Source organism: Ambystoma mexicanum, chromosome 1p, assembly GCF_040938575.1.
Source record: "Ambystoma mexicanum isolate Mex_15411 chromosome 1p, UKY_AmexF1_1, whole genome shotgun sequence".
NCBI lineage: Eukaryota > Metazoa > Chordata > Amphibia > Caudata > Ambystomatidae > Ambystoma > Ambystoma mexicanum.
The window spans coordinates 873,819,258-873,833,894 of NC_090921.1; positions in this window are offsets into that span (position 1 = coordinate 873,819,258).

Genomic DNA, 14,637 nt, shown 5'->3' on the forward strand with positions numbered 1-14,637 from the left:
GAAAACAACGTATGACAAAATTAAATAAAAGCGTGGAGTTACCTTAACTGTATAACAACTTCCTCCTCCAAATAGAGGTGGGGTGGCAAGGAAAAGAAACCTGGTGTGGAGATAATGCAAGGCACAATGCCACCAAGTGTAAACTAGATTAACAAAAAGGAAACTGAACATGCACCTATCTTACGACTGAATTCTGTGCATCCTTCGGCACACGTCATGTAGCCCAGGAAAAGGGTAGAGCAGCTCCAAAACTCTAGCAGGTGCCAATATCCATCTCCAGTAAACAGAAAATCTGTCACCAGTGGCAGCGGGTCATCACTGATTCCCCGTCAAAGATCTCCTCCTATGCGGCATGAGGACGGGTGCCTCTACCTGATCGTGACCCTGGGAGGAGAAGGCTGTCGGGAGAAGTGGTGACCCCATCAGGAGAGATGCAGTATTCTTCCCTTACTAGAGATTAATTGTTGTCACCATATGAATCCCTCTCATTGTCAAATCCAGAAACCCCTTCCTGCAAATAGTCCTAGACACGATACCATTAATACTTCATATACAGATAACCCAAACGTAATATCTCATGTTTCTAATGTTTTCTTAAGGAAATGTTCTAAACAATATCACTGTAAAAATCTTGGAAATGATGTGAACTCCAACTACCATAAATCCTCAAGTACTGAGACAAGGAAGAGAAGGAGTTCATAAAGATTGAAGAATAATCACATCTGAATGTGCAGACTAGTTTTTTGAAAGATCACAAGTGCGTGGGAAACTTAAAGATGCTGTCCGCACTCAAACTGCAGAGAGAGCAGGAGAAGGAAGCAGTATGAGAAAAGGCCTACCAGAGGTGAACAAGAAGGCAGACAATTCCAGAGGGCAGCTTGTGATTACCAGAGCTACTTACCTCCGTGGTGCGAGAGCAGGAGAGATGCTGCAGGCACAGCTGGAGGACCAGCAGAACACTGGCAGCAGCAGCAGAGCTACCAGAGACATGGTTAAGCTGAAAAGCAGCAGTCTTTGGTCCCAGTCGCAGAGAGAAACCAGCGTTTGAGCTGGAAGCTGTGGGGAGAGTCGGAGGAAAGTCTGCAGAGTAACGGAGGCTCTCCAAGAGAGAAAGCTTCATTGTGACGACGTGCCACAGGTCAGGAACGCTACAAAATACTGGTGAGTCCATTCAAAGCCATAGGGGACCCCAGGCATACCGCCAGTCATATAAGCCAGCAAAACAGATGAGAATATTTGAATACCGAACAAATGAAGTACAAAAGCAAAACTTGCACAAATCTCCATATATGGGCTATCAGTATGGGGATAATTGGAACAAGCCATACCTCAAGCAAATTGTTAAAAGATACCTGTCAGAGAAGTATACCAGGGGATTTGCATGACCCAAAAGAGATTCCTGTCAGGAGAGTATACAAGGTTATCCACTCAATGTTTGTAGTAAGATACCTGACAGGAGAGTATACCAGGCGATCTGAAGAGTCTACTAGAGGGTTACTGGCAAGGGAGTATACGAGGAGGTCCATCAAAATTGGGTAAGGAAACATACTTTTTTTACAAAGCACATGGTAAAGAATATACCAAAGACACTTTTGCCACTATTGTTTGAATGAAACACTTTTGTCATCATTAAAGAACTATTGTTTGAAAAAGACCCTCTTTCCATCTTAAAAGAACTGTTGTTTGAAAGATTATTTTGCCATCCTCATGAAAATATTACTTGAAAGAGACACTTTCACCATCCTGCCTAAATATCCAGGGGAAGGGAATTACCTTCTGGATCCAAGGATTTCTCCTTGGGGTAAATTGCTTCTGTTGGATTTATTTATTTGTTTTGATTATGAAATCATTTTGCCAAGCACAAGTTAAAGATATTTCCACACACCCTTAGTTGATCATTTCAAGTGTGAGGGTGAGATTAGTATGTTTTGTACACAAGGACAGTTCGTACGTTTTGACGACTGGACACTGACTGATCTTTAGTTTTAGTTTCCTATGAAGGGAAACTCTCTTTAGGATAGGGACAGAGAGGCCTTAATCTAACCCTTTTGTTTTAATAAAGGTGTCTGTTGGTGAGAATATTACAACTTTGTGTCCACCTCTTATTTCTGACCCCTCACAATATATTCATATTGGGATGGTAACTAAATTGTATAAATGTAAAGAGGGAGGAACTCTTGACCATGGTAAGTGAGTCGGACGGAACTGGAGGGTGGAGGATGGTGTTTGACAGTATTATAGACATGTCCCAGGATCATTTATGTAATAAATTGCCCTAGTATAGAGATACAATTTTAAAATACCACTTCCAGTTGGTGCAGGACACTGCTGGGCAGTGAGAATGGCCACGAGAAGGAGCATTTGATGGTGACACCATAGAGAATATGTTCTCATAATTGTTGGTGAAATATAAAAGTGCTTAATTAAAGAGTAGGAAAAATATGTCAGGTCCATGCAAGCTCTATGATGAGAAAAAGGAGGAAACTGCCATAGGGTGTTGGCAAATGTCATGGCACAGCAGTACCACCCCCCACACCCCTCTCTAGTGGCTGTACCATATGCTGAAGCCTGCAGCGGGATACACAAACCCACGATGGTTGTCTCCAAGTAGGAACAAGGAGAAATGGGGAAGGGAAGGCAGAGGCTAGAGTGACTACTACTGAGATAACACCCGCCAGTGACAAGAATTACTTGGCAGATGTAGAGAAAAGTGTGCAGCATCAGTTCGAAACTGTGTTCAAAGCAGCTGAAAGTGTGATAGAGAAGGAGGTTTGGAAAAAGGAGGAGGAGCAAGAGGCGGCGGGAACTACGGTGGCTCAACGCCTGGTAAAATAATGTTTAAGTTAGATAAAGAAATTCAGAAAGAGAAGGAGAGCTCTATCAGGCCATTAGCGGAGCATGAGGACACCGATGAGGATGGAGGAGCAGAGCCTGGCAGAGGGGAAATATGGGACAATGACGAATGGGATGAAGGATCTGTTTGAACAGGATATACACTCTTCATGCAAAAGAGAGCTCATATGAATTGAAGCTATTGTACAGGATTTAGGTGAAATTTCTCTAAATTCAGGAGGAATCTATGACTTGACCTCACATACTCTGGCAACATTGACAGAGAAAAAAACAGAGATTAGCCAATAATACAGACTAGGCAGTATTCCCTACTCATGTAAGAAACCTACAAAAGGAGCCGCCACCTTTTGGAAATCCCTTGGAACAGAAGCTAACCAGAGAGTTTGATGTTTTGTTGTTTCACACAAAATGGAGAGACCTTGTAGACCGGAACATGAATGTATCTTGAGCCATAGACACTAAGAAATCCTTCTGGGTCAAGGGAATGGTCGATTGAAAGGTCATTATCTTGACTTTCACATCAGCCATAAACATGTTAACCACTTTAGGTCTAATGCTGTTTGCTACTACTTGGAGGTTTTCTGTACTAATAATGTAGCAAATAGAAACACTTTCCAGTTCCAGCAGAGGCACCAGGAAAATTGTTGTTTTCCATAATAGTTGTTGCAACTTTCTGTGACGTGCACCCTGTTTCAGAGGGGTCCTAGAGATGGGATTTCAGTTTTTGGTGCTATACTGCAGAGGGCTAGGCTGTGGCCAGCATCTTTTAAGACAGTGGCCCCCACACTGTTTACCTGAAAAGGGACATCAGCGGACATTTATTCTAAGCACCTGAAGTCAATAATGCTGCATGGCCAAATAACTGCTTCTTGGAAGAATGAAACGGAAGACTGTTTTGTATTCCTCAGCTGCCTTTTTTATTACTCAATGTCCTCCCTTTGGGTGCAACATAGGTGAGAACCATCAATTGTTTAGGGTAAGAGGAGTGATTTCTGGGTGGAAGATTATATTTTATTTATTTATTCAGAAATTTGATATGCTGATTGTAAGTCCATGAGAGCCATTATGTAAACATTGAACAGGAGAACGGTTAGAGGAGTGCTTTGGAAAACACAATGTGGAATGCAGGAGCATGCAGAAATGACATCTCCAAGGCTGATAGTTTTTTGTCAGCTTATCCGAAGATCTTCAGACCAATTCAATATCTGTTCAGTAATCCAGTCGTCCTGGTCCAAACTTTTGCGGTGGTTTCACAGTGTCAAAGGAAGCTACAGACCAAGTAGGGTAAACTTGGCGTGACTGCCAGAATCTGCTTATTCGAGGATGTCATCCTAGATTTGACTAATGGCGGTACAGAATTTTGGGCTAAAAGATCACGTGCCAACAAGGCCACCTTTGCCACTGGTGGAAAGTTCATTTCAAATCAATCTGAGGTATACAACACTTGGCCAAGAGCTGAGCAAGCACTGGATTATCCACATCATTCCATTCATTCAAATACAGGACTGCATAGCTTTCGATGGTGTGTTGAGTCACATCATGCCTCAAAGGGATTGTGTTCCTCTTCCGGTAATGACGGTGCTGATAACGTAAGGTTGTCTCAGAGGTCCTGGACATCAGAGGTCAATTCCTCTTGGTGTACATACCTTCCTCTTTTCACTGTTTCTGGTTCATCTAGTGCTACATCATTCAGTAACAGGGCTGCTTACTGAACTTTCTCTGCTACCATGTTTAATTGTTGAAGGCAGTCTTCCTCTATGGCGGTCAGACCGTGGGGAATAAACACATCCGAGGGAGGTAGGGAATAGTGCAATGCTGCCCTACCAGTTGCTAAAACACAATAATAGTCCCTTTCTATAACAATGGATTCCAAAAAGAGACTGCTGCTTTCCAGAAGCCGAGATGCTTTCGTTCACATCCATTCTTAGGGGTGCCAACATGTGGAGATCACCATAGCGACATAGCAGCGCTTGCTTTGACATCTGTGCAGAGCCTGCTGACGCAGGTTCAAATCCCAGCAAGGCCCAACTTGGCAGGCCCCAATTCAGCCTTTCATCCTTCCAAGGTCGATAAATGAGTACCACACACCGTGGGTAAAGCAGCGCTGAGATGCCGGAGGGTTCGTAGCCTATATAAATGCTAAATTATTATTATTATTGTTCTCCCAGAATGCGAGAATCTCTTGAGAATGCTGCCATCTTTTAATGTGTTATTGCTAGTGCTTGCATTCCCATCCTTCTCCTGAACTTAGTACACAGTGTCCAAGGTGAGTGGAGACCATGCCTTTAAGTTGGCGGGGATACACCCCGGCTGTCTCTAAAAACTGTCATTGAGCCGTGGAGCCGATGGGGCTTCCCAGTGCCTGATGCGATTTTAGTCATGCCTGGGAGTGTGTTGTAGGGATGACATGAAAGAAGTTAGTGCAGAGAAGTTGTCTGCCTGCTAAAGCAGAACACCCAGCACCTGACAACTGAAGAAAAAAACTCTGTCCAAATTTGTGTAAATGACTCATATTTGATGTCACTTTTCTGGTAGGGTCTTATGATGCATGAAATGCAGAAAGACCAGCATGCATTATGTGCTCAGAAAGGTTGCAGGCTTGAATCACAGCTACAGATATGTCATATTAAAAATTGTGTTCCCAAAATGCTCTTAGATTTTGTGCAAAGCACCAAGCAGTTAATTTGGTGTCTCCTGAGTTTTTCATGGTTCAGGGACAAACTAACACCTTACATTTCGTCCATGGCAAGCAGAAACACATTTACAGTGACATAGCCTTCTGTTTGAGAAGCCTGTTGACTCCCTATGGGATATGTGCATACTGTTAACCCTTCCTTGAACATAGATCCACATTACATTATCATGGAACAGGCAGACAGCAAAGGGGGTGTGGGGACGACCAAATCCGAAATGAGAATTTAAGAGCTTTTAATCAAAGTTGGTCCGGGTAATTTATTCTCTGCATGAAGGCGATTTGTTTGCCGATTTAATTGCTTAGATCCTGAGTAAGAAAGGGATGTATTAAGCAGTTTATTTGGAAAATGAAAGAGAGGGAATTTTGTTTACAATATGGTTATTGGATGTAAGCAAGACCCCCTGAGATCATGCTGGTTTGTCACACGTTGGCAGGGCCTCATAATGTATTGTTTGTTTGGGTCAAGTGGCCCTGGCCTGTCACCTGTGACTGTGACGAGGAAGAAGAACGTAAGGTAATGTTTGCTGTTTTTCTTTATCACACCTCACTCCCTAATCCCAGCTCCGTCGACTGTCTCCACACAGTAATGTACCCACACCTCTCTATAGATTTGACACACAACCTATTGTACATTGCCTCCCTTTCCAATGCATTGTAGATGGTGAAGCCCAAGAAAGAGGGCTTTTAACAAATGTTAATGTTTCTTATGCTTGGCATGCTTGACTGGGCCAGTAACAGTGGCTCTGTCCACTGTTGTGGACTGTAGCATAGTATTGCAGGCTCCAGAAATGGTTATGGTAAAACATCAATTGCCTATTCAGAATAACCGAGTTATATATTGTATTTTGCTCGTACTATATATATTTTCTTCAACATGTATAACTCTACAGCTCATAGTATCTGTGTACTCATTTGCACTGAGCTGCCGGTGTCGCGAAATATAATCCCTCACGTACAAACACTTCCCCCGGGAAATGTATTTCAAAATGCATTCTCTCCGCCTAACACTTTATTCTGAAATTAAATCTCTCAGAGGAGAAATACGCCCACCCCCAGGGGCGTTGCTAGGGGGGGGGGGCTAAAGGGGCTATAGCCCCTGATCTTTTGGTTGTAGCCCCGGATTGAATCTCAGGAGCTACAGCCAAAAGATTAGCTAGCCCCCAGTCCCAACAGTTCCGACATCAGCGTAGCCCCGTGTCTTTTCCAGACCTAGCAACTCCCCTGCCCACGCCCCATCTGAAATAAAGTCGCCGCATCGTTTGGCCGAGAAACTTTATTTTTTAAAGCAATAAAAGCATCCAGCTGGATTCGAACCTTTTCACCAGAAAGTTTGTTTACGAAAGGCTGACACTTAGCTCATTGAGATATCATAGAGCCAGGGATCAAGCCACATACAATATTTATTTAAAAGATTTGCTGCGTTTTGTGATGTATTTTCCTTAGATAAAGTCAAACGTTTAGGTCATAATGTATTATGTGACAATCCTCATAAATAGTGGGATCTTCAATTTATGATTTTGTTTTATTTTTAAACTATTGCACAATAAATACAAATATTTGCTGCAAACAAGCAGCTATTGGAATCAGCAGGACTGCATAGTTTTACTGAAACATGTGAGGGGTACATATCTCAACTAGTTCACAATTCACCAACGAGTCTGAATGCATGTTCTTTTTTATTTGTGCTGTATTTTAATATAAATAATGGGAACCCTGGCCCCACATTATCATTTCCTGGGCCACCATGCTTCTGCTGTCAATGGGGCATGATTGGAGCTTTGTCAAATAAAGGCCGGAGCACTCCATGATGCTGCATTCCTTCTACTGCACTGCTGGACTGGTAATAACATGCTACAACCAAATCCCACCAGTACAGGCAACGCAGCCAATTCAGATCAGTCCCCCTCTTTAACTGTTTTTCGCTGTCTCACCAACTCACTCTCCTTCTCGGTCTGAGTGTGAAAAATAACTACTGCACTGCAGAAATACACGGATGCGTAATAACGAAAGAGGCTAGTCAGCCTCACATTACTGCTAACCAAGAAGTTATCCCCATCATTAAGGTGAACAAGGTACAACACAACAGTATACCCCCTTCACCTCTTTTTAACGTGGCCCGTGGCCAGGCTGTACACGTAGGAAGTGATGTGAGCTGGTAAAAGCAGCAACTTAAACAGCATTACAGAGGCCTTGGTCCAGCAGCAGGTTCACTCGCTATGTTCCCTAAGGATGGTTACGGATCAGAGCTTCCCTCTACCTTGGAGCTCTCTGGCTTCATCTCTATGGAAGAGGACTTTGGGATAGACTATTCCCCCCAACATAGTTGCATGTGAATTCTCCTTGTTCCTCTTAGAGTACAGAGATGAATTAACTAAGAAAAGGATTTCCTCTCTTTATAAAGGTGAACTGCCATGGTGGATTGGTCAAAAGCAAGCCTGTTTTCAGGGTTGCAATCCAGGCTGCTGTAACAAGTGTCCTTTGTCTTTCTGACATAATACCCAGAATGCTGTGTCTGGGGGAAGTGGGGAGGGACAGGAAGTTGAAGAGAGCCTAGCAGAAAACAAGATGGTTGAACCCCTCTTAGGGCCTTACCCTTTCCTATGGGTTACTCTAACTCCACATTCATCCTATGTCTGCTACCTTCAAAATGACTCCAATATTCAGCACCCTGTTGTGAGAGTGGCTTTGTTATGCCAGGGCTGCTTTGAATCATCATTCCCAGATGACCTTCTAGGGAGACACCCCATGCCCTGGGAGGAAGTTGTTGGCCTTCCTCAGGAAGATCAAAGATACAGCTTCCTAGCCATTTTCGTACATGGCTGTGTTGGAGACATCCAGACCAGACAACTAATAAACATTGGCCTTGCCATGGCTAAGGCCCTACTTCCCAAGCTGACACAATATGATATGCAGATGATGTGACTTTGTGATTTTGTGATCCCAGTTGTAACTATGCCACTACCAGGCATGGCCTATATTGACAGTCTAAAGTGCCACCAGGATCACTAGGGTACACTACTATCAGGTTTTCAATCAGAGTTGAAGAGGATTAAAAATCACCTCTGCCTGTTCCAACTTTTTATTCCATGTGCTGACAGGAATTCACATGTGATCTTTAAACATTCTCTACTGCCACAGCAGAGCAAGCGCTGTAGATATCATGAGACAGTCACAGAAAGGCACATGGTACACTAGGCTTTTACTGGTATGGATCATTTTATGAAAGTGCGCCTGATTAGTAGAGCTCGCTTTCAGAGATGGAATTAACCAAGTCATTATATTCTTAAAACCAAAAAAGCTCAAGCTATCCCATCTTCACCAGATGGACATTCTGTCGCACTACGTCCTTCTCTTTCTCTCTGCCTCTTTCTCTGTCTCTCTCACTCTCCCTTCTCTGTCTCACTCTATATGTCGATCTCTTCTCTGAGGATGTCAGATGAGAAGAGAGTTGAATAGTCTGGTATGCATTTGCTAGAGCCACCTCAGCCGTTGCCGACAGATGTGCAATCGCAGGAAAACCAAATATCTTCCGTGGGAGGGGTGAAAAAACAAGTTATTTAAATGTACAAACATTGTAAACTATTATTTTTTTTAAATTGTACAATGTTTATTTCCAATGATCACTTGAATATGTATTATAGTCATAAAAAGAACATTATCATTGTCTTACTGAGCAAAACACCTGATAAAAACGTAGAATTACAATCTTTATTATTTTATGATAGAACCTTATCATTACAAGATTGACATTCTTGTGCCTCTATATTGTACTCTTCTAAAATACATTTATGAGCAAGGTGAGGGGGGCACATAGCACCAGAGAAGGATCTAGGCTGCTTTGCATAAATCATAGAGTGTTCTGGGAACATAAGAATGACCACAGAGATTTACATTTAAGAACTGTGTCTGTGACAAAGGGATGCTATGCTTGAAATGAAATTAATAAGGCACACTAGCCTTGGTGCTAATTTCTTTCAGAACTCACTGTAGCATTAAAATGTTTGTAACATAGAAGCAAACATACTAATTAAGACAGCTTCACGCTTTAGATGTCTGCATATAATGCCTGAGCAATCAGTCACCATATTGGAGTCCATAGAGATGTTGTTTCCTTTCCCCTCACGTAATTTAAGCTGGATCTCAAAGTAAGGATAGCTGTGCACATGCTCTGTGATCAGTTCCCAATGCATAGGCATACTATTTGGCTTGTATCTATAGTCTAATTGTTCTGTTGGTGGCTAACGTTCTTATTGATCAAAATGACTTCTGCCATAATGTCTGATCATTTTTTTCTGTTGGTTACTACAAGCCTTATTTCCTAATATATATTTTGCTGGTCAATACCAGTGGTACTTTAATATATTTAAGATACCAGTGCTAACATTAATATATATTAATGTTATTGCTCAATTTTTATTTTCAGTTGGTGGTTAGCAGCTACTGAGTCCACAGTATGGAAGCGAGCAAACTCCAAACTGCAATTTTGCTTTGCAACAGGTACCGGGGTCCGTTTATTATCATTGCAATATAATGCCAATTAACAATATAACAGGGTATTCACATCAGATAGAATGAATCCCCTATGAACAAACCAGATACATTTTCTAGGTTTTCTCCTTACACTAACACATAAGGAGGTGCGTGTTACTTCAGCAAGATTGTGTTTCTCATAAATTTGAATTGTTAGCCATTTTCAAACAATTCTTCGTCACTAGCCTGCACATCTCCACATCTATGAGACCATGTGTTGCCTCCTTTGCCTTGTTCCTTTTTATCGCATGGCATATTACCACATCTTAGCATTACCTGATGGGTTCTGCTGCTAAATATACTGCACATCGTTTTGGTTTTACTGATTCTGAGAGTCAAGGTTTGCCCATACACATTTCCAAGTGGCAACAAACATAGCTACTTTTCTAATGCCTTATTAGATGGCGGTTCATAGTTTAATTTCAGCTTGTTTTCATTACTTAGGTTCATCATGATGGTTCATGTATGCATCTTTTGTCCCCACAATGGTAAAGGGTTACCAGGTTATGGGTTACCCACGTTTGGGTCTCAAAGGACTAAGAGGCAAAACCTCTGCTCCCACTGTAATCCTCACTCACCTGACAAAGAAGATCGCACACCCCTGTACCCACCAAGGCCTAACCACTTACCCCTCTCCTTACTATCCCCTTTCTTCTCTGTGCTCAACAGCTTTCTTCTCTTCTTACTCCTCCTTCTTACTGTCCTATCCCTTCCCCATACCTCTAAATGGCACCTTGGTTGCTTTTGGAGATACCAAGCTCATGCATCTGTTTAGGACGATGACAAACAGAGGCATCTTTATTCTTTGGCTTGCAAGTCACGGAAGAAGAGCATCCTACATCCAACAGGAACTGACTGCTGTAACCTGACCCACCTACAAAACCCTTCACCTTCAAAGGTCACTGGCCACCTGACCGAATTGATACCTAACAATATTCTATAACTGTTGCTCGGCCTTCCGGCACACTCATCTCCTCTCACCTCCTGCCAAATACAAAGAACTCTTTCATTACTTCAAAGTCCCTTTATAGTGTCTACTTCCAGTTACCATGTCATTTGAAAACTTCTGGTTGCTTTTTCCCCGCTGAGGTGAACAGGTCATTCACCCCATGACAACTTTGGTTCATACATGAGCCGTCTCATTGTCCATTCTAGTTCAGGCTGGTTTTGATCATCATGTGAGTGCTGTTGACCTTGGCACACTTTCATGATGAATAACACTTTTCAGTCCATGACATAGTGCATCCTCCATAAGGTACATATGGGAACAAGTAGAGGCAAAGTCAATAGAATCTGAAAATATTTAAACATATGCTTGAAAAAGACACCTAAAGGGTTTAGGGGTGTGAAATAACAAGGGCATTTGTACATTGGTAATCCTTTTTACTTTATGTATTTATTTGGATCCTGCATTTTGCCCCTGCATCGCTCCCCTCTCCATGTTTCCCTCTTTCACTCCACTTCAACCCCATCTACCTTAACCATCTCACTTCATAGACTCCTCTGTGTAGCTCTTGACCCACTGCCCCCCTCTGGAATGCCCAATCTCTCTGCTGCAAAACGTATTTTTTCGCTGAGCACTTTGACTCCCATAAAACAAAACTCTTGTGATATGTCACGATCCTTCAGATGGCATCACTTCTCCCCAGGGAAGAAGCCCTCTCCATGAGGCTAGGGAGGTGAGGCAACTAACCAATAGTCCCCCTTGGGGTGGTAACATGCAGGAGGATCTCATGGAGAAAGACTCCTCTCCTGTGGATAAGGACGCAATTGGGAGCCACAACCCCTTTAAACCCCCACCTGGTAGGCTGACGATAGGTCCAAAACCTTATGGGTCTAAGCTCCTGACTAAAACCATATGTTACTCTGAAACATCAAACCACCCTGACGGTTTGGGTACTGAGACAAAGAAACTCTTGAGAACACTTCAAGCGACCCAGAAAAACACCAGCACAGCTGTAGTCAATGAAAGGGACATACATCAGGGCATCAGAAACAAACAAAGGATGAAGAGTACCGGGGAGAGTCCCAGGAAGGGTACAGAGGAGAGTACTAGATAGAGTAGAGGAAGAGCGAGAACCAGTCGAAGCTCGAGAGACCGACTGGTGGATGAGAACAGAGTCTGAGGAGGAGGCCGAGCTTGAGAGAGTGAGAAAGAGCCAGAAGGGCATGACTTCCGAGGCCAAGCATTTCTCAGAAGGAAGAACAGGATGGCCCAAGATAGGGGCGTGGAGGGTGTGGTTCAGGAGAACGCATGAGGACACCCAGGAGGCCACTCCAGTGTTGGGAGGAGAAGTAGAAACAAAGGCTGAAGCATGCGTTCTTTACGAAGACAGAACGCAAAACGTTGTCAGAACTATAATTTGTTGCCCGGCAGGTGAAAATAAGACCACAACCAAGAATGAGTGGCCTTTTGCCCCGACCAGATGAATTTCCCTGGCGAGTGAAAAGCGTCTCCTCAGAGAGCTGGCAGAGGCCCAACAGAAAGATAGAGAGTGTAGGATGGTGGCGGGACCTGTAGTGGGTGGACCGTAGGGTCCGACAACTATGGCGTGACCACTACCCCAGGCTTGTTACAGAGAAGTGAGAATGAGCTGGGGGAATCTATGGAGTACTGGTGGCGCCTGGGCCTATATGTGAATAACGGTCAAAGACAACATCAATATCAGAGAAACAAACAGCGCAAGGCTCCAAAAATTGGTGCCCAGCAACAGTGAAGGCTGACAGCATCATCCGAAATTGTACTGACCCGGTGAAGCATACCAACCACAATACAGGTAACCGGAGTTAACGAAAGTCCAGGGGGAGCAGCAAGGTGGTTTAAGAAACTCTTTACACATTCCATGAAACTTAAAGCAACACAGGAGAACAGTAAATAGTATGAACAGAAATCACCTATCTCAAGGATTGAGAAGACATGTTGTCTGTGAATCCAAAACCTCAACTCCTGAAATGCCATAAAAAGGGGTTATCTTATTGACCCTGGAACATGCAAAAAGGGGCATAAAAGGGTTAGATGCCCAGGTATAGTTTATGCTTTCCTTCTCTATCCAAACACTGAATAGCTAGGGAAACTCCTTCCAAAGAAGAGAATCATTGTACACACCCCAGAATTGTGTAGGTCTGGACCAGCAAGCCATACCCCAATCATCATCTGTCATCAGTCTATTACTACTGGTGTTTGATCAACACCAGGTCCTGCCAAGAGCCCCGTCTTTACAGCTCATGCCTTTACCTTGCCTTATTCAAGAGACAAAGATACAGTTCCCTGGCCAGTCCCACAGAAGCGTGGTACTGGGGGTCGAGAGGAACTCCAGTAACAGCTTCATCATCCTAGTGAGGTGGATCAAGAATTGTTCAAAACCTAGAGACTGTGAAAGCCTCCATAAGGGAGTTGCCAGCCTTATTAAGAAAGGACAATGGCATTGGGGAGCTAGCTAGGAGGAGAAGGGAGTCATTCTCCTAGCCCCACGAGAACTTTATGTGACTGTATATTTTCTGTTAGGTTATGGAGAATCTGGAACTTTTGTGGAACTTTTGCTTTGAACAACCCGAGGGGTATTTGGACATTTTAAATCCAGGAGAAGGGAGTCATTCTCCTGGACTATGAACAGTACCGGGACTTTATGGTGTGTTGTTGTGGATAGAATAGGAGCCTTTGTGACCAGGATGGTGCATTTTTGTTTTGACTCACACGTACTTCCTGACAAGCACCTGAGTTTCTTTAGTTTAGGTAGGGGAACCCCCTTAGATTTAGAGATAGATAGGTTTCGTTTTCATTTAATAAAAGTCCATAGCAACCACTATTGCATCACTTGATCAGTCTCTTCATTCCTTGCCACCACAGATAACCGTCACAGAAACCTCTATGCTGCCACTAAGGCTGCTCTCCACACTGACTTCATTATCATCTACTACTCCCCTTGACAAAAAGAATGATAGCAGTGCTGGTCTAACAATCATCAGGGATACTTAAAAGGGCTCTCTCCTCCTTCTAACACATTCTTACTATTACCCCTCTCACTAACCTCTTTATGAACCCCCCATTGAGCACTCTCAAGTGCTTCTTCTCTGATCTCAAAAAAGTACTTGACATTCTCCCTGCGGATGTCCCCGCCATCACAATGGGTTACCTCTACCTCAACAATTTGGCAAAGTCCCCTCAAATACAGATGTACTTCACTCTCTCTGTGCAACAAAATTACTTCTGCTCTGCAGGAGTACGAAGGTGAATTGTGGGTAAACTCCCACACCTCTACAAACCACCAGCTATCTGTGGTACGTCAGACTCAGGAGGCAGACAATCGATCATGTTTCACCAAGTTTTTATTCAAGAAAATAAATAAAGCATATTTTGTCCCTATCTCTAAGGCGGTTTCTTCCCTACTCTGTAAAGAAAATAACAAAGGGTACTCATCTCGATGTCTCATTAACACAAAACCTTCCTTTGCCCAAAGCCCAATCTACACTGAATACTATCCTTACCAGTAACCAAAAAGTATGAATATAAACTTGACCAAGCTTAGCCAGATCCGGGAGTTCTACTGAAGTGGTGGGTG